Source organism: Cryptomeria japonica, chromosome 10, assembly GCF_030272615.1.
Source record: "Cryptomeria japonica chromosome 10, Sugi_1.0, whole genome shotgun sequence".
NCBI lineage: Eukaryota > Viridiplantae > Streptophyta > Pinopsida > Cupressales > Cupressaceae > Cryptomeria > Cryptomeria japonica.
In genome coordinates this window covers 103009111-103036800 of record NC_081414.1, presented here as the reverse complement: position 1 = coordinate 103036800, position 27690 = coordinate 103009111, and positions in this window count along the sequence as shown.

Genomic DNA, 27690 nt, shown 5'->3' with positions numbered 1-27690 from the left:
AAAAAACTTTCCTCATCCAAATCAACCACTGGTGGGTTTACTTGTTCTGTCGAGGCTTCTTCTCCTTCATCTTCACTTACATCTTTGATGTGTCATCCTATTCTCTAGGATTTCTCCATGGCTTCCAACTAGGCTGTTATCCCTCGCAACATTTCCATCATAGTAGGGTCTGCATCTCCACTCACTTCACCATTCCTAGTTCCTTTTCGTGCCATCTTTTACACCAATCCTTTGCAACTGCAGGTCGAATCCTCAGTCCACCACCCTACAACAAAATTCTCAGGACAACGCAATCTCCGGAATTAAAACTCGCTCTGATACCTGTGTGTGTGAAAAGTGGATCTGTATCTGTATGTGGAATACACAACACTCCAATTAAGTCATTAGATGCATGGTTAGTAAATCAATAATCGATAAATAATAAACCATTACAAAACGACCCATTGCCTTCTAATAGATGCGAGTTTAGATTTCTCTCATATTGCTAAGCTATCGAGTGACTAGACAACACCTAAACGAAGGATTTTTAATCTATATGAGCATGGATTTAAGCTAGATGGATGCAAGATTAATCTAACATGATTTAAGAAATATATGAATATTTAAGCTAAATGATTTAAGCAATATGAAATAACTAATATGCAATATCTCAATGCAAATTCTCAATGAACCTAGAGCCAAAACAACATAATAACAATATATTCTCCAGGATTTTTGAATGAGAGATGAGAGCCTAAATTTATAGAAAATTCAGAAAGAAACCAAAGGCTGAGATCAAATGATGATGAGTGGTCAATATTTTCCAAGAGGAAGCACAATCCAGGTGAATTGATGTGATTGGATGCTTTTCTCAATTTTAAAGGAAATTGAACTAAAATTAAGATAAAATCAGAAAAATTTGATTTATTCTCTATTTCATTCAATTTTAATATTTAATTGTTTTAATTGTTTTCTTTGAGATTATTTATCAATTTTTAATTTGTTTTTCAAGATTATCTCCAATTGATTTCTTTTCTCAAATTTTAATTCTTTTTTTGTCAATTAATTCCTTTTTCGATTTGTTTCCTTTTTTGAAGATTTGTGCTCATAATTTCCAATTCCTCTTTCTTGATTTGTTTCCTTTTTTGAAGATTTATGGCAATTTCTAATTATTTTTCAAATTAATTCCTCTTTTTGATGATTTAATGGTAAATTGATTTATTTAATTAAATATGCTAGGATATTTAATAAAATAAATAAGATAATTATGTAAAATGATTTACTTGGAATGATCAATTAATTAAATAAATATTTAATTAATATTGAGTGATTAATTTTGCCATGTGACATTGATGATTTTAGAAATTAATTGTGTGCTCAAGATTTATTTAATTGCCTTTGGTTAGGACCTTGGTGACGTTGTCGAGATTAGGGGCCCATGGTTTAGATGACCATTTTTAGGGTACTACATTTGCCCCTCTTTGAATTAATGTGCGAGCAACGCATTGGTTCAAAGAATAGTTGATGTCTAGGAGATACCAGTTCTAAACTTGATTGATCACGAACCATATGAAGAGCAAGGTGTTTAGCTTGATTTGAAGCGATGAAGCTGAATAGAATTGATTAAAGCGATACCGATCCCGAACTTTATTGAACTAGGAATGATAGAGAGAAAAGATACCGAACTTGAACTTGATTGATCAAGAAGCGGATCTTACTGATCTAGAACTTGATTGAGCTAGACATAGTAAGTGAAGATAAAATCAATCTTGAACTTGATTGATCAAGACACGATGAGCGAAGATAAACTGTCCAGCTTGATTCAATGCGATGAAACTGAACACCTGGTTAGATTGAGTGTGATCGAAGATACTCTTTAAACCCTTGATTGAGTTTAAATGAATAATCATCTTGATGAAAAGAGATGAAACTGATTAACGTTAAGAGACTGATTCAGACAAAGACAATATCAGCTTGATATGAAGCGATAAAACTGATATGCCCCTAGAGATTGATTTGATGAAGCTTAGCTGCTTGAAGATTTGAAAATTTTCTTGACATTTGAAGATGTGAGGTCATAAGGTCATGAGTATGCCCCCTCGGGAGAGAAATCAAAAGATGGCGAGGGTTGTGCAGTGATTTTAAGCAAAAAATTTTTAGCGATTATAAGTTATTTGAGCACAAAGATTAATGTTGAAGATTAAAATCAGAGTTAATGTGAGAATTAAATTGAGATTTAGCATTGATTAACGAGAAATTGAGCGCAAATTGAAGAAGAGAATGAGAATTTGATGAAAGTGCTAAGTGGTCAACATCGTGAAATTTCAATGAGAGAATTGACATCAGATTTTGATTTCGATCCTGAAAATGGACTTAGGACAACCGATTTATGAGCTCTTGATTTGATTTCATCGCACTTGTGTTGATTGATTATGAGATGTTGTTCTATATGCTTTATTCTATATGTATGCATATCTTTTCACTATGGATATATGAAATGCAAATGAATATTGATGTTTATTGTTTTGTTTCTTTTTGATGCAAATAAATGATAATGCAAATAAATGAGAATGAGTAACTAGTAATGCAAATGTTTATTTTTCTTCATGCAATAATATAAATGCAAATAAGTATAAAATGAAATGTATGGATCTATATAAGATGCTCATGTATGCGGCTAACATCAATATACAAGTACTCAATCAGAGAAACGATGATGAAAAAGAGACCACTTAGCTGAGAAATGATGATGCTTCCAACTTCTCATTCAGAAGATAAAGAAATCAATGTTACCATACCAAAATCACTCTAAATTCATGAGATGCAGAATGCCATGCAAGATGAGATGCAACCGAAACCTAGTCACTAGATTTAAAAGCTTAATTTTCATCATTGAGTGTTTTACAAACATAGCAGGTAGATTAGAGTTCCTTTCTTTGTCATGTGCAATATTAATTATCTTGTCCACAATGGCCCATTTTTCGTTCATATCCTTGGATAGATTTCGTAGGGCCCTGGATTGCATGATAAAGAAATTCCCTCAAAACAGACAAAGAAATGATGGGAACCTCCATGTAGCATACAAATAAGCGGAGTCGAGGTATGTGTGGCGATTTCACCTTAATGTGAAGGCACTTATCACAGACACCCGGTTGATTAGATGTTTTCAGATCATCAGAATCATTCCTACAAGCAGAAAACAAAGAAAATATTATGCCCCCAACTCTTGCTCCTCTTAGTCAAGATAGACTTCCTCGAGTTACTCAGAGGGAATAATAAGCGAAAGCCAATGTAAAAGACAACACACAAAAAAAATTTCATGCATATCTCAAACAGTTTAGTAATTGTTTTCATTTTTGTTTTGCTTGTGTACTCAATGATAAAACTCTTAAGTATTCAGGAGACAGGTGACTGACTCAAAGCGGATGACCGGGTATCACTGATTGAAAATGACTTGGTTGATACTACTTAGGACATGTAAATTGCTCAGCTGATTACCCTAAGACTAGGACAATGATCGGTTTCAATCCATGAGGGTCCCAAAAGAACCAAGATGTCACGAAAGTGACTAAAAGATATGTGCAAGCTAAAGAAAAGATGCAACATTTCAGTACAAGAGATAAGACTACCCTGGACAAAATCCAGCAGCCATACTGATCTAGTTCATTTTTTTGATTTGTGTGATCATTGATAGGAATGTCTGGTTTCAAAGAGTAAGTACCCCGTATAAGACCGATCTATCTTGTTTCGAGTGTACCCTTCCTTGTATAAGACATGTTGATGTTTGATAGAGTTTGATAGATTAATTAACAAGACATGTGATAAGTTTGATTGTAGACCTTGAGATTTTGTTTGATGTTGATTTAGTTTGACGGATAGTCTATGCTTTCTTGCTTTGATTTTTCAGTTTATTGATTTTGTGAGTTTTTTATTTTTAGGATTTTCTTCAAGACATTTTATGATTTTTAGGATTTTGTTGAGGACATTTTATGATTTTTAAGAGTTTGATCAGGACATTTTATGATTTTTAGGAGTTTGTTCAGGTCTTTTTATGATTTTTATGATTTTTTAATGTTTGCCCCTAGTGTCTAGCAAGGCAAAAGGGATTTTGAGTACATGAATGGATAAGCGAATGATGGTGGATGCTATCAAGGACTATCTCACAACATTAATCCAAGGACATGGTCCAGATATAGCAATGTAAACCAAGGATTTTAGTGATGTAAAGCAAGGATATAGTACATCAAAGCAAGGATATAGCGTAACAAAGCCATATGGTCCAAAGAAGTGGCCATGTCAAGAGGTTTGTGGAAAACATGTTTTTTGCATTTTGTCCATAGTGTTGATCAAGATCTGGATAGGGAACAAATAGGATAATCAAGATCAAAGGTGGTAATGAAGGATGTAAGCGAGCAATGGATAGGAGCTAAAGGGTGTGGATCAAGTGCAATATATAGGACATACAAAACCTATAAAGATCCTTAACCTTGTCAAGATCAAAGGTGGAAAAGGGATATGAATGTAGATAGAGCGAATGAGGGATAATGGAGGATGAAGGATAATATATGGATGTACATGGATGGAACTTGCCCTCCATATAAAGTGCAAAAGGATAATGGATTACGCATGATGCCTATTTGCCAGGTTTTCATCATGGTACTTGCCCAAGGCACCACAAGAAGTGGTTTTCACACAAGGACGAATTTATTTCTCTTTACTTTTATTTTTAATTTTTTTTTTCTTTTTCATCATTTTTTTCTTTTTTTCTTTTTGGAAGACAATGGAGGCATGATAGGGGATGGAAGAAGGACCCCAATGTCTTGCTGCTTTGGATGGTACCCTTAGAATGTGAGTTGCAATAGACCATGGCTATGAAGGTATGCTCAAAGATGTTGGCAGGATAATGAAATGAAACTAGGGCAATGATTTATGCAAAGGATTGGATAAGAGGGATGGAAGGGTGAAAAAGAGGTTTTGGATAATGGATGGGATGTTGGAAGAATTGTGTATGGATAGATGGAAATGTTGGAAAGATCAATATTGACACACGCCTTGAGGGGTGATGGACATATGGAGGAGAAGTGAATCTCAGATTTTGAGATTTGGATGGAGGAAAGGTTACAAATTTTGGAGCATAAGAACCAAAAAAGGATGAAGGAGGTTATGGAGGAATAGACTCGGAAGGTTTGGATGGAGGAACAACAATTTTGGATGCCAATTTTGATTTTTCTTTAGATTGTTGTGCTTCAAGCAGTCGCTTAGGTATCCACATGGTTTTTAATTTTTGATGCTTTTGTAGTTCGTTAGAGCGCATTACCTGTACAAGTTCCTTAGGAACCCATATAACTTTTGACTTTTCTTCTTTCTTTGTGGGCCTTTGTGGCGTTTTGTATTTTTCTTTTTCTTTTTGGAACATATTTTGGTTTGTTTTGACATGTTGATTAGATGGGACATGTTGATCCTTGAATACATGTAGATTACTTGACTTATGACTTTTATTCTTGGCATCCAAATTGCTTGGAGGGAGATGCGTGGATAGATAGGAATGATATGGAGGTCTTTTAGATGGATGGAAGGTACTCGAAGATGTTTGCCTTTGTTGATCTTGCATAAGGGATGGAGGGATATAGGAACCTAGAATGGATGGAAGTGATGATGGGGAAAGCATATATTTGGATTTAACTAGAGAAATGTAGGATTTATGAGGGATACCAACATCTTGAGAGTCAGAAATGTAGCCATTATAATCAAGATTTTCTTTTATAGCAGGGGGTTCTAATATACCTTGTCCATGAATTTCTAACCCTTTTCTTTGATAATGCATGCTTTTAAAGATCTTTTTAACAAAGGATTTCTTCTTACTTTTGATGTTAGAGGCAAGTCCATTTTGAGGTGGAGGTGTCTTGCAAGGAATGATAGGATCGTGAGAGGGATTTATGGGCATGATGGACTCTTGAGGTGAACATGGAGGATTATGACAACGAGATGAAGGGATACTTTGATCTTGACATGGAAGAGGACCATTGGATAGAGTAGGAAGGGTGTTTGACTCTTCATTTTGAATAAGATCGTTTGAAAAGGTGGAAGAGGCATCATGATCTTGCTTAGGAAGTAGACTAGGAATGGGATTTGGAAGGATGGTTTTCTCTTTAGATGGAAGGGGGTCATCTTGGAAGAAATGGAAAGGTATAAGGGGATCATCATGGGATTCTAGTGAAATAAGATCTTTTTCAATCATTAGATGGGATTGAGGATTTTTGGTGTCTTGATCTTGATTTATGATAGGACTTGTTTCTTGATTTTTAAGGTTATCCTCTTGACATGGAGTCACTTATAAGGAAGGGATAGGATTTTTCATAGGCATAGGGGATTCTTGGAAGGTCTCCATATTTTGACATGATGGGGAATCATTTTGGAAAGGGCCTTCTGGAGTGGGTATGATTGGGATTGGAGTGCATGATGGCATAGGATATGGGATTTTTAAATTATGTGAGGAACTTGTATCAATATTGGCATTAACTTGGATTTCTATAGGAGATAGCCCTTGAAGGTAAACATGAGAAGTTTCATTGTTTGAAGGAGATGGTATGGATTGTTGCTGAGAAGTCTTAGAAGATGAAGGCATCATGGAAGGGATGAAGGCCAAATATGGAGCCTTGCTAGACATAGGTTCATGATTTTGATCATGCTTAGATGTAGTTCCTTCTTTTTCTTTAGGTGAGTCATTAGGATCTTCAATTTCAATGACACCATTATCAATGAGATCTTGAATCTTATGTTTTAATTCCATACACATTGAATTCTTATGTTTGTTATGCCTATGATATGCACAATAATTACTCAAAACTTCACATCCCCATGTGGTCTTTTTAGGCAATATGATAAGACTATTCTTAAGAAACTCTTCCAAAGCTGACTCAATAGATTTCCCTAAAGGTGTAAACTGTCTATCTAGAGGATATTTTGAGGAAATGTCTTTATGTCTTGATGAAGGTGTCTTGTGAGCTTGTTTGAGATTTTGATTTTGATTGTCAATTATTTGTTGGCTTTTGATTGTCAAATCATATAATCGTTTTAGCATTCCTTGAAGTTTCTCACTCTTGATATCATGCATTTGTTTTTCAAATGGAGTCATTGATTTATTTTGTTGGATTTTCATGTCATATATTTCTTTCTTGATATCTTGAAGTATTTGAGCCAAGGTAGCCATGGGAATTGGAGCTAAGGGAGCCATGGGCTTCTTACTTTTGTTAGAATTTTTAGAAGAGCTTATGGTTTGAATATACATTTACATCCGACGGGACCAAGAGCTAGATGTGTTGCAGAAGTTAAGATCAAATTGGAGCTAGTTGTTTGATTAACATAGTGATTTGAGAGAAGTAACTAAGATCTAGTCTGGTTTCGGGAACAATCTATCCTATGTAAGATGTTATCTAAGTTAACTTAGGTTTGATAAGATGTTGTTTGAATTAGCTGAGAGATGATTGACAAAATCGTGCAACGCAACGGCAAGGGTACACTATCAAGGTTGTTTATGCTTAGGAGGAGGATGATGACCAGTTTTATGCTCGTTGTAGACTGATTTGGGCAATTTTGATTGTTTTGACTGACAAGATCAGGAATTCATATGACAGAGGATTGGACAGAGATGCGATTTTGACAGACAGAGTTTCAATGATTGACGACTACCAGTTTTTTATAAGGATTGATGTTTCGATGACTGACAGAGACCAGTTTGGACATAGACAAAGTTTATAACTGAATTGTTTGATATTGTTTGATTTGTTTTCTCTAGTTTCAGTATTTCATTTTTCAGTTTCAAGGATGAAAATGCAGAAAACATGCAAGATATATAATAATTCAATCACAACATGCTAACCCTACAGAAGTTGGCTTAGAGAAGAAAATCTTTGCTTGTTGACTTAGGTACACACCCAATAGCTAATCAGAATACGGTCACTAAGTCTCACGCAATGGATTCTCAACGATGTATTAGCCGAATCCAAACGCTAATGGGGGCACGATATGGCAAGTGTCTTGGGAGAGTTACTATCTCTCTTGCACAAAGATTATCCCCCTTTCGGAGGTGAATCGGGTAGCCTCTATCTTATAGTTTTTAGTAAGGGTTCCATTCGAAAGGACTACCTAACTGTCACGCAAGCGTGATTTAGATACAAACCCAGCAGGATGTTGAAACCATGTAGTCACGCAAGCGTGATTTAGACAACGAAGCCCTACAAGATTCTCAACATGAGACACTCATCATAAATGAAGCAGTGCCACCGATTATTCTGTCTCCTGGGACTTTCACCCCAAAAGTGTTTTATTATAGTGAGTTGGATTCTTGGCTTTGCCCGGAATCACTTAAGTCGTTCCCTCTCACCGAGCCTTAGGGGCTTCTCGGGAGGCAGGCCCTCTAAAGGTATCAACAGATCTCAAACTCTAATAGAAAAAACCTCAGGGTCTGGATTTCTGATTGTCCAAATGGACAAGAGCATACTCTCCTACTCTAGATTTCTCCTAAAAACACATAAAACAAAGTTTTTTCCCTTATATAAATTGAAGTATTCCTAAAAATATTAAGAAGACAGAATGTTTGTTTGTATCTCCAGAGGCAACTTGCAAAACAAAGATATTAGTAGTTTGAGTTTATAATCTTTGGCAAGCGTATGTTTAATGATTGAATTCTTTGTCAAGAGGACCCGCAAACATTAAAAGCCCAAGATTAGTTGCCAAAATAACATTAAAAAAAAATCATCAAAAGAAAATTCTAGCATGCAAACTGTAAATTAAACTAATCCAACAAGAATTTCCATTTTTATGACTATCCTAGTTATGACAGTTTTGATAGTACTGCACTATGTCACTTATAACTTTCCAACAAGACATAATTAGGAAAATCGCTTGGGTGGAAATGTAGAAAACTTGGTTTTTGTTTAGATCCAACGGTTCAATAAAAATTTATGCTCTCTGAACAGAGACCATTGTTTACTATCACAGAAGAATAAGTAAAATGATAGTACTGCACTCTGTCATTCATAGCTTTCAAACCCGAAATCTTTAGGAAAATATATTTGGTGAAAAATGTAGAAAACTTGGTTTTGAAAAACATATCAAAATTGGTTTAGATCCAACGGTTCAATAAAAAGTTATGCCCTCCGAACAGAGACCCTTTTTGACTGTCATAGAAGAATAAGTAAAATGATAGTACTGGACTCTGTCAATCATAACTTTCAAACCCAAAATGTTTAGGAAAATCTATTTGGTGAAAATGTAGAAAACTTGGTTTTCAACAACATATCATAAATTGGTTCAGATCCAATGGTTCAATACAAAGTTATGCCCTCCAAACAGAGATCATTTTTGACTGTCATAGAAGAACAAGCAAAAAGAAAGTTTTTTTTTTTTTGGAAATTTAACACATGTTTATTAGTTATAAAAACCAAACATTAAATTTGTTCAAGAAATGTTAGAAATATTGTAGTCGTGGGTTCGAGCCACATGGTGGGCACCAAAAATGTGTGTGTGAAAAGTGGACCTGTATTTGTATCTGGAATACACAACATTTCAATTAAGTCATTAGATGCATGGTTAGTAAATCAATAATCAATGAATAATAAACCATTACAAAGCGACCCATTGCCTTCTAGTAGATGCGAGTTTAGATTGCTCTCAGATTGCTAAGCTATCCCATGACTAGACAACACCTAAACGAAGGATTCTTAATCTATATGAGCATGGATTTAAGCTAGATGGATGCAAGATTAATCTAGCACGATTTAAGCAATATATGAATATTTAAGCTAAATGATTTAAGCAATATTAATTAACTAATATGCAATATCTCAATGCAAATTCTCAATGAACCTAGAGCATAAACGACATAATAACTATACATTCTCTAGGATTTTTGAATGAGAGATGAGAGCTTGAATTTATAGAAAATTCAGAAAGAAACCAAAGGCTCAGATCAAATGATGATGAGCGGTCAATATTTTCCAAGAGGAAGCACAATCCAGGTGAATTGATGTGATTGGATGCTTTTCTCAGTTTTAAAGGAAATTGAACTAAAATTAAGATAAAATCAGAAAAAAAAACTGATTTATTCTCTATTTCATTCAATTTTAATATTTAATTGTTTTAATTGCTTTCTTTGAGATTATTTATCAATTTTTAAATTTTTTTTCAAGATTATCTTCAATTGATTTCTTTTCTCAAATTTTTAATTCTTTTTTTTGTCAATTAATTCCTTTTTTGATTTGTTTCCTTTTTGAAGATTTGTGCTCATAATTTCCAATTCCTCTTTCTTGATTTGTTTCCTTTTTTGAAGATTTATAGCAATTTTTATTTATTTTTCAAATTAATTCCTCGTTTTGATGATTTAATGGCAAATTGATTTATTTAATTAAATATGCTAGGATATTTAATAAAATAAATAAGATAATTGTTTAAAATGATTTACTTGGAATGATCAATTAATTAAATAAATATTTAATTAATATTGAGTGATTAATTTTGCCATGTGACATTGATGATTTTAGAAATTAATTGTGTGCTCAAGATTTATTTAATTGCCTTTGGTTAGGACCTTGGTGACGTTGTCAAGATTAGGGCCCATGGTTTAGATGACCATTTTTAGGGTATTACAATACCACTTGAAGAAGTCACCGGTTAGGAGGGACCTCAAAGAGATCAATCCGGACCAGTCAGCAAGAGTAAACACAATGGAAACATAAAGATATGACAGAAGCAATGCAGAACAGATTGTTTTATTTCATGAAAATTGATTACAACCAACCAGTAACAACTGGGTTACATAAATTGACTCACAGGCCTGCTAAAACATGCTCAAAGTATAGAATAGGTTACAACCAGGACCTTCAATCTTAAGATATATCTTCTACGCTTAGTCTAACTACTTGGTTATATTCTAATGCTCAATTACAATTATTTATACGATCCAAGGGGATCCGGTTGGCCCAAAAAGGAATCAAAACCCAAAGAACAAGACCTAACGTGCAAAACCAACAAGGTTGCCCTCCACCAAAGAAATTCCTCTAGAAATTCCAAAGGATGAAGTGCAGATTGTGGGAAAAGGTCGGCCACATGCCAAGGAACATTGAAATCAATGCTCAGGGCTCTGTAAGCTACGGAAGGGATCCGGTAGATCACAAATGCAAATAGGTCTAGGCAACTAGTAACAGGAAAATTGTCAACTGGTAACAGGAAACTGTCATGGAAACCGATAGCGATAACTTGCTGGAAAATGATCCAAATGCTCCATGGTTTGGGAATAAGGAAGATCATCAAGTCTTCAAGTAGAATCCAACTCCATCTGGTGAGCCAAATCCGGGACACACAGAAAGAAATGTTGAAACTACAAACAGAAAGCAAAACAAAAAGGAAAATATTTTTGGTTGATGCAAGATTGCTATGAATCGGGGATGCTCCTACATCATAAATTAAAATATGTATGAGTGTTGACCTCCATCATTCATGGTCTAGTCTTAATGATTTCATTCAATCGTTGGTTGTGGGCCTAAATTTGGGAATACCTTCTGAACCTTGCATAAATCACATGTTCTAACTTTCAAAAGGTCTAAGTTACATTCCATTTGATCTAGAATTATCAAGAAAACACTTCAAATCTGAGTAATCAATATATTGAGTAACAAGATACAACAACCTACATTCAAGTATTATTTCATATTGATTATGTTTTGTTGTCATGTTATCACATTAACACTTGGGGGACTTGTCTAAAGATCATTTTATTACCATCAATCCATAACTAAGGTAATATTTATTAATTTAGCATTTCTATTATTATTTAGCCTTTTTCCTTTTTGAGGATAAGATCTCTTTTACATCAACCATAGCTATTGTGGAGGTTGGAATACCGACATGAGGTTTGACTTAGGCAAGCCACTATACATCAAAATTATTTTTTCCCATTTTCATGTATGCAAGTTTAGTTCCAACAATAGAGAGGGTAATTAGAGTTTAGAGTAGATTATGATAGATAGTTTAATAGGCAGAAACACTTGGACTAGGGTACCAAGCACCTTTGTCCAACACTTTTTGGCTAGATTTATGGGAGACGAGCCTATAGGACCTCCTAACTACATTTATACCCCTTTTTGTCAATTTGGACACCCTTAAGAGTAGGGAATACTCTAACTATGTTTGATACTTTCAGCTCCATATTTTAATTAAACAAATTCCTATTTATATCTTATTTCCATATTTGAGCTACTATGTTGCTTTTCTATTTTGTATTTCACTGTTTATGCTAAAAGTTTCATTTTTCTATCATTTAACCTAGTCATTTACACAATCCACAATCTCAATTCCATTGCAACTAAGGAACAAAATTCTAAGAGTTCACATCTCTTATCAAGATTTTAGCTAAACCTAATTTGTGTTTCAATGATATGAAATGGATATTTTAGATCTTAGTTTACATTTGTAGACTAGGATCTTATTTTCCTAGTACTTTCTATTGATGTCAAACATCCAACCACAAGAATAAGTATTTTCTATTGGTTATCCAACGCCCTAAACCACCTCCATAGACTTCTACAGGTTTCACATCCCCTTCTAAGAATAATATTGGTTAGTCTACAATGGTAAATCACATATCCAAGAATATCAGCACCCCTAATTTTTCTCCAATTCCTTTAGGCTAGGGGCTTCAAGCTCCCTAATTTGAACGATAGTTTTAATAAATCAACTTGGTGTGGTTGCTTCCCATTCCTAGGTTGGTGATGCTTGTGAAAACTCACCACCAATGGTGGGTCAAAGGAAATATAGTAGCCCATTAGGGTAGTTGTAGGATGGTGAATAATTCCCTTGTCACAAATAGTTGGGCCATATTAATCTCCAAATTGGTAGTTATGACAGTCAAGACACACTTTTTCAGAACATTTACTTTAGCCTTGATAAGTAGGATAATGAGAAAATTGTTGACGACTGTTTTGACACACCCACGAACAATCAGGTAGCCAATGTGAACAATCACCACCTCTCCTGAAAAGCAATGAATTTGGGAAAACTCACTACTCCAAGGTCTCTATAGTTGGGTCTCGACAGTGATGGGCAACCCAATGGTTGATATGGTTGTATTTGTCAAGGGGCCTGCTAGTAAGACTAGATCTCGCTGATTATGGATAACTGTAGTTCCTTCCTTTTTTGTATTTTTATGGTTTAAGATTCTCTAGGAAATAAAATGCGAAGCGTAAAGGGGAACAAGAAAATAACAATCAAAACCAATAATAACAACTGAATGAACTACTCAATTAGTTCCCTGCAATCCAAGAAATTATCAAATATTATCCAAGTTAGCATTCAATAACGGACCTCCCGGAAACCTGCAAAATCATCAATTTCACATATTTATGAAAATAAAATAATCAACAATATGGCTTATCACAATAATTCTCATACACCACTAGCCTGTGCAATATGATTCATAAAATGATAAACAGAAAGATTTAAACCACATTACTGACTCCAAATAATGAATGTTACCAGATTAGATAGAACAATTTGGTAGAACATAGACGTAGATCACGCAATCCACAAGCTGCTTCTTATATTGATCTCAATGAATGTATAACAAAAATAACTCAAACTTAATTTGCAAAATATTCTAAAATCTCTAAGTGGGCCACAAATCATCAATTTGGGGACCCTTACAAATGAATCCAACTTCTCAATTTATAGAAGTTCTATGCCCTACTATCTAGGAAATAACCCTACCCTAAATTAAGAACTAAAACTAGGAGTCGCAATTAACTTGCAAGTTTTTGCCTTGACACTCCACTTAACAACTATGAAATGGGGACTGCATGAGCACTACAAAGACTCTGCTAGGTGAGCCACATTTTCATAATCATGTAGAATTTCTCTCAAAATTGGAACTTGAGTAGGAGCTGCAGCTAAAAATACAAGATTAAGGATTTATGAAAAAGCTTTGCCATCTTTAGCAATTATGTGCTTATCCCTTATTTCTTGGTAAAATCTCTATAATTATCAACTATACATGCAACTGCTTGAACTAGAGGATCAACTACATGCTTAACTCTAAATTTATACTTCTTCAAAACTTCATCTGCATGCGTTCTCCCCTCCTCTAACTCCTTCACCGTGCATGCCACCTCCTGCACTGAGTAATCAGATATGTGTACCTGTCCATAAGGATGACATCAAACTAGGCCACGGGTCCTAGGTTTTACGCCTCATATGCATCCCACTGATCCAAAACTTGTTGCTGCTCCATTATTCCCATGTCAGCTAATCTGAGGCCAAAAGGTACTAGCATATTCTTTACAAAACTCTCATACGACAAAATTTCCTTGAGGAGAGGGTCCCGAATCTCCCTCATATTCTTGATATACTGTTGAAGCATTTCAATCTTCAGCTCCAAAATGTATACATAGGACTGTATTTTTTCATAGTTGTCACCTCCTAAGAGGTCTTCTTTCATTACTGTCTCTCCCCTAGCTACAATATCTTTTTCAAAACTTAGAATTGTTTATTGAAAATGTTTGACTTCCGTTCCCATTGCATGGAACAGGAAGCCAAAGCTCTGCCTGCTTGTACCGCCTTATGATATATCTCTACCATATTTTGCAAGAACAACCTAATCTTAGTTGCATTCATTTGGGTCCATGATTTGGCTGCAACAACCACTCGTCTCACCTCCACCAGTGTCTTTACTTCTCCCTCTGGCAGTGATGAGGTTGAAGGTAGGTCATCAACTCTACAGGAGTCTAGAGGTTTTCTCATTTCAATCAGGAGCTGCTTGTATTGCCCTAGTTGTGCTTTGACCTCCATATTTGTTGTATGCTCCTTTTCTACACTCCCCCTAACAACACTTGTGGCTAGCTCCATAGTATCTAGCTCTCCCCACTTGGTTTGTCTACCCAAATTTACCTGGGATATTTGATAATAGGGAGAAGCCTATCCCTCAACTTGGAGAGGAACTGCCACATCTGCTCCGTTTTTGATAAATGATGAACGGTTTTTAACTTCTTAACCTTTGGTGGCTCCTCGGTGATTACATGTTGTAAAGTGGCCTTGGGAAGCTCTGCTTTTCTCTTTTTCTTCTCAAAAGTGAACTCAAGCCATTGCGGTATATTTTCATCCTTGTCACCTTGATGCGATACTATTTCTGTAGTTATAACATGGACGTCTTCCTCCTCCTCTGCTTCATCTCTTTCCTCTGCCTTTATCTGCCCAATATCTTGAGGTGAGGTAACTTGACGGGCTAGATTTATTTGGAGAGCCTGTTGCTTATGTAATTCACTCAATTTGCCATTGACCTCTTCATTGAATGTCATCTCTTCCTCATCTGCCTCTGTTCCACCCTGCCCGACTGCTATGTCCTTGTGGAGGTCCTCTTGATCTTGAGGGGTTAGATTTAATCTTTCATTCAATAGGTCCTCCGCCTCATCCCCTTCTTTCTCCCCTTCCAACGGTTGTTATTGCTCAAGATCTTCTTTCTCCTGAACTAAATCTGACTCAATGTTTCTAACTATTACTCCTTCAGTGGTAGAATTGAAGCCTTCTACTCCAAGATGCCCTGCGGGAATATTAGCTGGTGGTGGTGCAGGGGCATAAGTTCTTGGAGCATGTGTGGCCTCTATTGAAGGTGGTTGAGTAGGTATATCCTCAATAATTTTTATATCTTCCTCTTTCTCTTGGGTACCCTCTCCTGCAGTCTACCCTAAAGTTATCCTTGGTGGGAGAACTTTGGAAAGTGGTATTGCTCCCAATCCATCAGTCACTCCCAAGTCCGTTGCCTTCTTTAATAATTAAGACTCCCTCATCTTTTCTTGGAGTTTCTTGATTAAGTCCTCAATACTTTCTCGAGGTTTGTCCTCCTCACCTAGATCAGTGGAGGTATTTTTCCTTGAGGTTGACCTTGTCTTCCGGGCATACTCCTTATGGCCCCTTGATTGAGGTACCCCTGAAGTGGATTCCTTTTGTTTCGCCTTTGTGATGTTGGGCCTTACCCTCTGGCCTAACCATTGCTTGGTCCTGATGATGACTACTTGGGAGATCTTTTCCATATTCATGTCTTCACTTGCAGACCATTTTATTAGGGAGAGAGGCCTTTTATGTATCCCTAATTCCTTATAAATTGGATCAAGTAAGTCCCCATCATCCCTAAGGTCTTTAGGGAGGTTAGTCTAAATTCTGAAACCTCTTACCTGTGGCACAAATAACCTATTATAGCTCTTCTCCCTAACCTCAAAAACATCTTGCAGGCTGGCCCAAATGTCCTCCAGGCTAGGCTTGTGCCCCTCATATGCCTTAGGCATAGCTTGTTTAAGTTTCCCGTAGGGATCATAAAACTCCCTAGTATGATCATACTCCTTCAAGTTCAAATCTTTAAGCTCTTGTGCTGCTAATTTGGCCACTTGTATCTTAGAACATGCAAAGTACCCAATAGATACTGAGAAATCGATACCTGCTTTGTGTTTTGATGACAAAAGTGACTGGAGGCCCACATGTTGCCTTACATATTCTAGCAAAATTATCCTATCATTGCAATATTGGGGCAGCAATATTGGGTTCCATGTGAATCCGTTAACCCTGATGTGAGTAGAGTGTGGGTTTTGGATAAACCAACATGCCCACTCTTAGATGATAACCATGGCCTCTGGTCTAATCTGATATCCTGCATCTCCTATCAATTTGATTATTATTGGGAAAATGAAGGCATCATTAAGTCTCTTGAAATGAGCCTTTGCATTGGCTAGAGTGAGTTGGGAATAATACTCCCATACCTTCTTCTGTAGTTCCTCCTCTCCCAAATGACCTTCTACTTGCAGCCTTGGAAACTTTCCAACTCTAGCAGCTACCCAGATGACATATGATGTGAAAAAGAACTTTTGGGTATGTTGAACTTCTTTCATCTGCTTGTAGATATTGTCAGGGAGAATTTGCGGCCAATTAAAGTATTGTTTCCCTATTAAAATAGTACTCATGAATTGGAACATCCAGTGATGAAAATGCTTGCAATCCGGCTTTCCAAAAGCCATGTTAAGCATAATGATTAAGTCTCTTTGAGGCTCTTTAAAATCTGCCCTCAGGATCTGTGTTGCCTCGAGACCTGTCTTTCTTTCTTCTTTCTTCGGTTAACAGAAATATCTCCTCCCTAGTTGGGATACCAAAAATGAACCGGAGCATGTCTGGAGACAAGTCTATGACTATTTTTCCTTGTGCATCTATGCACTTTCTAGTCTCTAGGTTATTAAATGGGGCAATGGTCATTATGAACTCCGGTGCCTGTGATGATTGTGGAAAGGTAGTAGCTTCAACTAGGCCGGATCTCTTGATTCTCCTTTGGAGGGCCTCCAGACTAGGTTTCTCCAATTGAGCCTTGATATCCTCAATTTCTATATGGTCGATTTCGGTATCTATGACCCATCTGACTTGATCCTCTAGATTTGAAACATAGACCTATCCTTTATAATGATATTTCATGGTGGCTAGGAATCTATTAATTTCTTTGCCTCTTTTGCTTGAGGATGAGTCCATCTAACCACTCAAACCTGCAAGTAGAACACAAATCCTCAGTCTTTGATAATAAGCATAAAAGTTGATTTACTTCGGGATCTCGGGGTCCCGGGCTAGGTACAAGTGAAGAAGGCCTGGAACTTTGGGGTTCCGGGGTTAAGTTGTGTGCAAAAGGAATCCCAAAACTCTGGGGGTCCGGGGTTCCGGGGTTAAGTTGAACAAAGGCTGCCCAGAACTTTGGGGGTCCGGGGTTCCGTGCTTAGGTTAAACGGGCGCAAGCCGGAACTCTGGGGGTCCGGGGTTAGGTTGAACGAAAGCCACCCTGAACTCTAGGAGTCTGGGGTTCCAGGCTTAGGTGAATGGGCTTAGGTCAGGCCAGCTACCCAGAACTTCAAGGGTCTAGGGTTCCGGGCTTAAAACTAGGGCACGGAAAAAAAAAAAGAAAACAAACAACAACCAAAACAAAACAAAGAGGAAAGAAAAACTAAACCGCAAACCACCAAAATGGGCAAGAAAAATCACCAACCTTGTGAATTGAAATGCCCAAAAATTCCAAGGAAAGCTTGGAAGTCCGGAGGTTCACGACTTGGAGCTAGGGAGGAGGAGCTCTAAATGCACAAATGAACTTTAAAAGTCCATCATCCCTATTTGTAGCTCATCCCAAGCCCGTTTGTACGAACTTTAAACACGACCTCAGGACTCTAGGGTCCCGAGGTTCCGAGCTTGACACAGGAAAAGGAATACCCCACCCTGGAACTCTGGGGGTCCGGGGTTCCGAAGTAGGGAAAGGAGGCTCCACCTCGGGACTTCAGGACTTCAGAGTTCTGAGGCAGAAGACACAAAACCTCGGGGCTTCAAGGTTCCGGAGTTCCGAGGTCAAAACCAAAGAAAAGAAAAAGGGACCTCGGGACTCTGGGACTCGGGAGTTCCGAGGTCAAAAACCAAAAAGAAAAAGGGGACCTCGGGACTCCAGGACTCCAAAGTTTCGAGGTCAAAAAACAAAGAAAAGAAAAAAAGAAAAAAAAGAAAGGGGACCCAACTTTTGACGGAAGGAGACTAGTGGGGAGATAGATATGCAAGGCATAACAGAAATGTCCCTTGATTTTAAATAAAATATTTTTCTTTGAATGTGAGAGGTCTTATAACCTCCCCCCAAAATATTCTATTTGTGATTTGTGAGCTCAATTTTAGATTTGGACATTCTTTTCCTTCAAGAGGTCAAAGTATCTAGTTTTCTACTCTCAACTTTGTCATCTAATTAACTAGTTTTGCTCTTTATTCGAATAGTGAGGCTTGTTAGGACAAAATTGTCACCTTTCTCTTTCCTGTGTGGATTCATCTTATGGTTGATCATGGATGTTACCCTACTAACAAAGTGATTTGGGCTCTTTTCCACTAGTGCAATCATCCTTTTAAAGTAATGAATGTGTATGCCTCCAATGATGTGGTTGAAAGATCTTCCCTTTGACATTGGATAGTTAATTTAATTCCAAGTACTAATTAGGTTTTATGTGGGGATTTTAATTTTATTGAATCTCACCTAAATAATGTTAGAACCCTACCTATGCTATATGAAATTGGAGTAAGAGAGACATGGTTCTATATGTATAAAAAATTGTCCTAATCAATCACCTTGGCACATGTGGGCCAACTTGCTAGGTCATCCCTAAAAGAGTCATAAAAAATATTTATTGCATCATCATTTTGGTGCGATAATTATTATATTTTTTCAGTTGTTATTCCCTGCCTATTGATTTATTGGTGGACATCTTGTGAAAACACTTCCCTATATGGCAAGTTGCAGCTTCGAAACCAACAAAGGGACAATTCTTTCTCAAAATGGCTCTTCTTGATTGCAAGGCCACATCTACTCATATTAGAAATGTTTAGAATCTTGAGATACTTATCCTTCATGATATTGGTTGGATATTGTGGTGGAATGATGTCATAATCCATGCTACCAAATTTCTTTAAAATTTTGGGTGTTGGCTACCCTGCTATCATCGTCGCTCTTATGAGACCACCACTTGGGAGCTCTACCAAGTTGTTTACTTGGAGGCTCAACTATTTGATCTTTTCTCCTAATTATATATTTCTCAATTGCCTCAACAAAAGTAAATTGTAGATGCATATGCTTCCCATGTTTCTCAAATGAAGGCTAGATTGCACTAGCTCAAAATTGGATCTATAACGTCTTTAAGGAACTTTTCCAAGCTTTGTGAGCCCACCATACCTACCACACTATCAAGGAAATCCATGAAGGTAATCAAATCCTTCATAATTTACTTTATATTCTCCAAGTTTTTGTTTTTCATTATGAAAATGTTTTGCTACCCAAGACAATAGTCCTACAAGGTAATGTACCTTGTAGAAATATCTGGACATGATGCCTTGCCATTTTTCAAGTAGCCAACACACTTTCTATGACCAATTACTTTCCCAAGGGGACCTTAAAGAAGCAACCTTTTCCATGGCTAATGACAAAGCTTCTGGCTTGGATGACTTCCCTTGTGAATTCTACAAAACAAGTTGGGAAACTGTGGGCAAATACCTTCATATGGTCTACTTGGAAGCTCTTTACAATGAGTCTTTAGGTAATTTGATTAACAAAGGCAACTATCAAATTCATACATTAAATTGGATACCCAAAGGATACCAATAACTATCACCCCACCACGTTGTTGAATGTCTCCTACAAAATCATCGCCATTTGAAGAGATTACCCTTAAATTATGTTCTTTGTTACTACTTATTGTTAGACCTGAGGAAACATGAATCATTAAATATAAGTATATCTTGGATAACATAATAGCTATTTGGGAAGGAATGGAGTGGGCTCACCAGTCCCACAGATTGTTATTTTTTGTCAAAACTGACTTTGCCAAAGCTTATGACCATATTGAATGGCCTTTCATTCTTTCCATGCTTCAAACCCTTGGTTTTGGGTCATGATTCCTTCAATCTATGTGGATATTTTTTTATGCCTCAACTTGTACCACCATTGATGGTAAAAAATCCTCCTCTTTTAAACATTTTTGTTCCATCCTCCAAGGATGTCCACTTTATACAACTCTCTATGTTTTGGTTATTCACTTGTGCAAGTTGTGTTGCAATCCCTTGTTAAGGTGATTTCTCTACCTCACATGAGCTAACAACTGGTGAATAGTTAATTTGTCAATGATTCCTTTCTCACCCTTCGAGAAGATGAAGACAACATCAACTAGTTTCTTTTATGATTCGATACTTTCTACCAAGTGTTAGAATCTAGTATATAGTGACATAGGACGCTTTTCTACAAGCAATCTTTTCTTTCTAATCTTGCCAGATGACTTCAAATGATTTTGTAGAATCATAAATTGTACACCCTTAATTAAAGTTGTACAATTCCACACTTAGGTAAGCACCCACCTTAGCGTGTCCCTTTGCATTTTACATTTTCAAGATTCTTTTAAGTATTTAATTATTAATTTAATTAGATCTAAGGTCCTCTCTCATCAACCCACATATTATAAAATTGAACCCTTAACCCTAAGTGTGCCCCTTTTTATTCTATTCTTAATTTATCCTAATAAATTCCTATTTTGATCTTGAAGGCACATTTTCACCCATCTAAACACCTTGGATTGATGTATCAAGCTGGATTTGACTTTGTAATCACAATATCTTGCATCCCTAGAAATTTGGAAAAAAGTCGGTCGGACCTTAATGGTACAATCTTGGTCCCGACTTTTTCTCCCCAAATTTTGAGATCTTAATTTGGCAGTGTTATAATGTTCAAATCCCGCTTTGTGTGAAATTTAATCAATTCTAGGTTGGTCTATGATCAAAATTAAAGTTAGGGTTTCATATATAATATAAAGTTTTATTTCCTCATTTGAAGGATCCATTCACTAGCAATTGAAGGAGACCTCTTATGAAGTGAAAGTGTAGGTTTTATGTGGAGTGTACAATCAGAAAATTCATCATCAATCAAGTCTTCATCAACCTTTTTTATCATCCATGGAAGCTTAAGAGATATTAAAGAATAATAAGGAGATCACCTATTGTTGATTGGCTTGTACATCTCCCTTAGGGTTTGGTATGATTTCATATTATTTTCATATCTCTATATGAGTTTTCAAATCTACATATCATTCATCTTTAGATTTACATTATTGCTTTAGATCCATATTGCATTTGTGATTCGAAGCGTTTACATTATGCTCATTTAGGGTTTTTACTCCAAACAAAGGTTAGAACTCTAGTTTTATATTTTAGCTAATAGGAATCTTATAAACACATGATATTAGAGGGCACACACACATTTCAATACTTTATTGGCTATTTGTGGAGGTGGAAATCACCAAAACAAGGGGTTTGACTAAGGCAAAAACCTATATAACTGCATTCACACCATTTTTTAGATTGCAAGCATAGGTACAGGTTTCTGTCGAAGCTATAAGTTTTTGGGAAGTCTCAGTCAACAAGCATAGATCTAGATCCAAAATTTAGGCCCAAACCTTTGGGACCGAAGCGCCCTGCGCCTTGGTCCTCCCCAGTCAGGTGCAGAATTTGGCAGTTTTGATCTAGATCAGTTTAGTTTGTAGATTTCCATTTTTGGACTAAACATAGTCACTGGGATCAAAGTGCCTAATGCCCTAGTCCTACCAATTCAGGCTCAAACTTCAATATCAAGTGCACATCAAAATTCCCCTCTCAGATTTATACTTTGTGTCTCAGTTTCACTTCTGTATTAGTCTGTTATTTACTGTTATTTTAGTTGTTTTCATTACTCCTATTAGCTTAGTTTATTTGCATCCTTCATTTGGCTCATTCCTCGTTCATATCAGCAAATGAAGAGAAGTCCTAAAGGTATTCCTTGACTCTCTTTCACAAGAGAAAGTCAAAGTGAATCACCTCCTTAGGCTCCTTCGTATACCAATGTATGAATGAGAGTGGGATTGGGTCCTAGTTTACCCAATCCCATTTTCATCCTATACAGATTGGAAATGGATTTACCATGGAGAAATATTCATATTCTTGGGTATCCCATTTTCCTTCCATGTCATTCTTGTCAAGCTATGGTTGGTTGTGTTGGCAAGGATCAAGAAAAAGCTACAATACTGGGTAACCAAGTCCCTTTATTTGGCTAGTAAATTCCAAGTTTATTCTAAACTTCTAGAAGCCACTCATATTTATTACTCTTCTTGTTGGGTGCCTTCTAAAGCATCCTATTTGAAAGTGGAAAAAATACTCAAAGATTTCCTTTCCTTTGGACCTCCAATGAAGGCCATATCATGGCTTTCATTGTTTGCCATGTCATTTTTTTTCTCTATTACATGAGTCTAGGAGCCTAGTTCTGCTTTCAATTCGTCGACATGGTTTATCCTTATGCACGAAGTGGATTATTAGGATGCTCAATGGAAATGAAGCCTAGAAAATTTTGGATCGTCATTGTATTTTCTTTGGCTTTCCAAGTGGATGCACTACTTGTAAAGTTCTTGACTTTGGAATGATTTTCACCATAAAAAAATAATTTCAAATCTAGGGCACCTTTGTCATCAAAAGCATTTGAAAAGGTTGCGAGTCTCTTAAGACCTAACTAATTTGGAATGGAGATAAATTTCATAATAGGTTGTCCATCAACTAATACTCCATTTGATGGTCCTAATTTTTTAGTATCTAAGGGAGGCCTTTGGCTCTCTATCCCTAAACTAAGGTCTTTACTTCTTTGAAAAGGTATTAGACACTTATTAGATCTTATTCATCCTACCACAAATAATTTTGTGTCATTGAGGAGTTCAATGTGAAATTCAAGCTCTCTAATCAGGGTCAAACAACTCACTACTTGATTCTTGATTCTATCCCTCCCTCGAACCTCCCCAAACTAGGAATTCGGTGTGTTAAACCATGGTGGAAAGATTGGAAATGGCATCTAGACACTCTTTTTTGGAATTGCAGGCCAACCAAGGACTACTCTTGGCTTTCTCCTCACTTTTCTATGATAGACCAACTTAATTCCCATTGGCAATTGCAATGTGAGTTGTGACAAAAAAGGATCCAATGAATTTGGGATTTTATTCTTGAGCCAAAATTGGCCCATTTTGCTTTGTGCCTCTTACACCAAGGCTTTCCTATGGGGATTTGATTGACTCATATGGGCATTTCTCCTCCCAATTTCCCTTTTTGAGGTCAAATTGTTCATCTTTGAAATGCTAATTCTAGTTTTATCCACGGGTCCTGGAACTAGATTCACAACATTTTTAGGCCATCCAGACCTAATCCCTTCACATGGCACACGATTATACTTGGAGAGTGGCCTTGCCTCCCTCACAATGTTGCTTAGATATGACACATTTTTAGGGGCAAAATTCATTTTAATATTTGGAAGGGCAAAAATGTAGGTTTATTCAATAAAACTTTTGTTGACAAATGCTTCTCTTTATATTCGAATGTGCTCATGCAAATTCATGTGCAAGTTAGCAAAGTTGCACTTGAGGTGGCTCATTTACATGAGCGTCCATACCATTCGGAAAATGCTCCTTGCATTGTTGCCCAAATTCCCCTAACTCACTTCTCCTCATAGGTTTTAATGTGGCCCATAGTTGCTCTTCTAGATGGGACAACCTTGGTGACTATGGCTCCTTTGGTCTTGCTCCTAAGAACCCTCGAGACTTTGTTGCTCATGAAGGATGGTTTCTGCTATGTCGTCTGTCATCTCCATGGTGAGACATTGATAGGCCAAACACTAGCAAATTTCCCCATGTGTTATTTTTCATCTCTTCAGTCCACCACTAACCAAGTTACCAAAAGAAAATGCTAAGGATAATACTTTCACTAGTTGGAAGCCTATTGATGACTCCCCTTAGAGATGTTAGGGGGAATCCTAATGATAATGATATTCTCCACTAGGTGTGGCTCTAGTTTCTTAAGTTTGTACCAGGCTTGGCCCTTTTATTTTGTTTTTATGCTCTCAGGGCTTGGCCCTTATGTTTAGATTCTAGTGGGTATACCCTTTTACTACCCTCCCCTTTTTTTGTGAATATTATACTATTTTCTTTATATTAATACTTAAATAAGATATATTCATTAAAAAAAAATCAAACTTGACCAACCTATATTTAAATCACATTTTGTGCATGAAGGTGGGCCCCTTACCAACAACAACATATACTTCATACCAACCCACAAGATGGATTTGTCGAATTTGACTTCACTTACACTTTTAATGTTCAACATCATGACCATTTAACTTGTCCCTGACACAAATATTAATAAATGATAGAAAATAATGTAGAAGAAAGTAGTTTAATTATTAGTACTATCAACTTCAAAAATTAGATCTTATGATTGTGTACCATGAATCAAAAGATTACTTTAAATACCTTGCACAAATGTTTGTTTTTTTTTATCGGTAAGAGGTCGTAGCCAAAAATGTTATTAATCAAAATTAATTTTTTACATCACTCCACTCGTGTGGGTGCCGGTAGGAAAGAGTGGAGGCAAGAAAACCTCCGGCCTTGCTCGGGACCGTAGTCCAGATAGTTTCAGCCTTGCACAAATGTTAATGAATGGTAAAAATAGAATTTAGATTCCAAACAATTGCTCTAAATAAATATAATATTAAACTATTAAGAAAATTGAAATCTTAAAAATCCTCCCCAAACACTAAAATTAAGATGCACAAATTATTACAGCTACAACCTTGTTAGCTTGAGTCTTTGGAATAGACTCTTTGCAATTTTTTTTATCAACGTTTGAAATAGACTATGCGAGTTTTTTAATCAACGTTTGAAATAGACTATATACAAGTTTTTTTATCAACATTTAAGATCAAGCGCTATAATCGTCATCCAAACTAATTACAATTCAAATTTCACCAACCCATTATTTAAATCACATTTTGTGCATGAAGGTGGGGGACCCTTACCAACACTTCATACTAACCCACCAGACTTTTTTGTCCCTTTCCTAACAAACAAGGTGAGGTAGGTAAGATGGGGGATCGCATTCAAAGTGATTTGGATGCCTTTTATCGGGTCACGTTGGTATTAAGTTGTTGGGGGCAAAAGTTTCAAAGGCACCTTGTCAATATAAAACAAGTCCTTTCATTTTCCATCTTATTTAAAAGTCCATGGGCAGCTTAAAATTCAATAAATAATTAAACCACTAAAAAAATTCACCAACTCATACTTATGAGGGGAATATGCCAAAGGATCGTTACTCTCAACTTTTTAGATTTTTTTAATGGAAAGATATTTTAAAACTTTTTAGATTTTTGTATTTTTTAAATTTTTGTGTAGTTGAGTGTAATTTTTTTATTTATTATAAAGTAGATTGATAAGTTTAAGGAAGAGTCATTTTGAAATAAAATAAGTTTTAGGAAGAGTCATTTTGAAATGAATTTTATTGTTTATATAGATTATTATATTGGTCAAGGTGAAGATAATAAAGTGTTCGCAGGCAATGAAAATGTAAAGAATGTTGAAAATAATGTTAATAATGAGTCTTTAAAAAACATTATGTAAAACATTTTAGAAATATATCTTTATGGAAGAATTATATTAATTGTATTTTTCTTTCTTTCTTTTCTTTTTTATTTTTTTATTGAAATGATTATTTTTAAAATTATTTATACTGTAATTTGATAAATGAAATAGTAAATATTTATATACGTAAATAAATAAAAATAAAAATTAATAAGTAATAGTTTTGACATAATTCATTTTAAGTTTTATATGAGATTTCTCATCACATTATTTATCTTATATTTTATTTTAAAATATTAAGACAATAATATAAAAAAAATATTGCATAAAAATAAATATTATTTTAATTTTTACTTTATCAATTGTTTTTTATGTTTTATATGAATACCATTTTTTATATTTATGTGAAAAATTTAATTATATTTTACTTTTACATGATACTTTTATGTTAAAAAAGAGTCATTTTATTTACTTAAGAGTTATTTTATAGTTAGTATATTACTTTAAAGTTTGTTTTATTTAATTTTATTCACTTAATAGGTATTTTATGATTTTAGTTTTAATTTTTATTACTTTGTATCTCAGCCACTATAGTTATGCCTCTCGATGTAATTAAAAGTCATGACATGACCTTGTTACCTAGTTTGTCATCTATGTGCTTAAGTGCTTAATTATAAATATGTTGAATGTGTATACATATATTAGATATCTCTTTTGCTTAAGCTACCATGGCTAGGAGGATTCATTCAATCTAAGTCACATAGAGATGAATGTGGACCTCACTGTACCTCAAATTTGTACCTTGGTAGATGAGGTGACACAATATTTTCTTTATCAATTGTGCTACAACTCAATTCAAATTTTCTCTTTTGCATATCTATATCGTAAATCATCTCATGTTTTAATTACACTTTCAAATTATAATTCTAGTTAATTTCACAACATCTTAATAATGTTTTTCCTCAACATTTGTGATGCATAAATTCTCTAGCCATTTCATTCATTTTAGAATCTACCCAATTTGAGAGGAAAGAATTTTTAAGAATAACATTTTCTTGTCTATATGTGAATGAGTGAAATTTAAATTAGGTATGCAAATGCAAGCTCACTACTCGTACCTTGGGTAGGAACATAAATGAAAAGGTACATAAAATGATGCAAACTTGTACCTTATATGATTACTTTTGATTGCTCCAAATGATGGTATGTTGGTTTTGTAGTAATGTGTTGGGTTGCTCACTAAGACTCGTTAATGTGATAGTGTACATTAAGTTTTACATGTTAGAAATACTTTAGGATGACCTCAAATTACAGATTTGAGATGAGTGAGATGGAAGGCCAAAATTCGATCTTGGATTGAAAGGTGGAGATTGATAAGCTTGCATAGGAGAATGAGAGGATTACAAGTGGTAATTTGGGAGAGGTACAAGCAAATACAACATGGATTAAGAGAAATAGAGGGTTAGGATTATCATAATTCGAATGAAGAGTAGATATTGAAATCTCTCACACGTGTCAGCTTACATGTAGACAATGTGATTTGACAAGTAAGAAATCTCAGACATGTGAAATGAAGGGTTTAGATCTTCTTGAGGTAATGGATGATGAGGATTCAAACTTGTTTTAATTTTGGATTGAGAAATAGATGGCTAAGATTATGTTAAGAAAATTATTGGCTAAAATTACATTTAATTTGACTTTTAAATTAGTGACC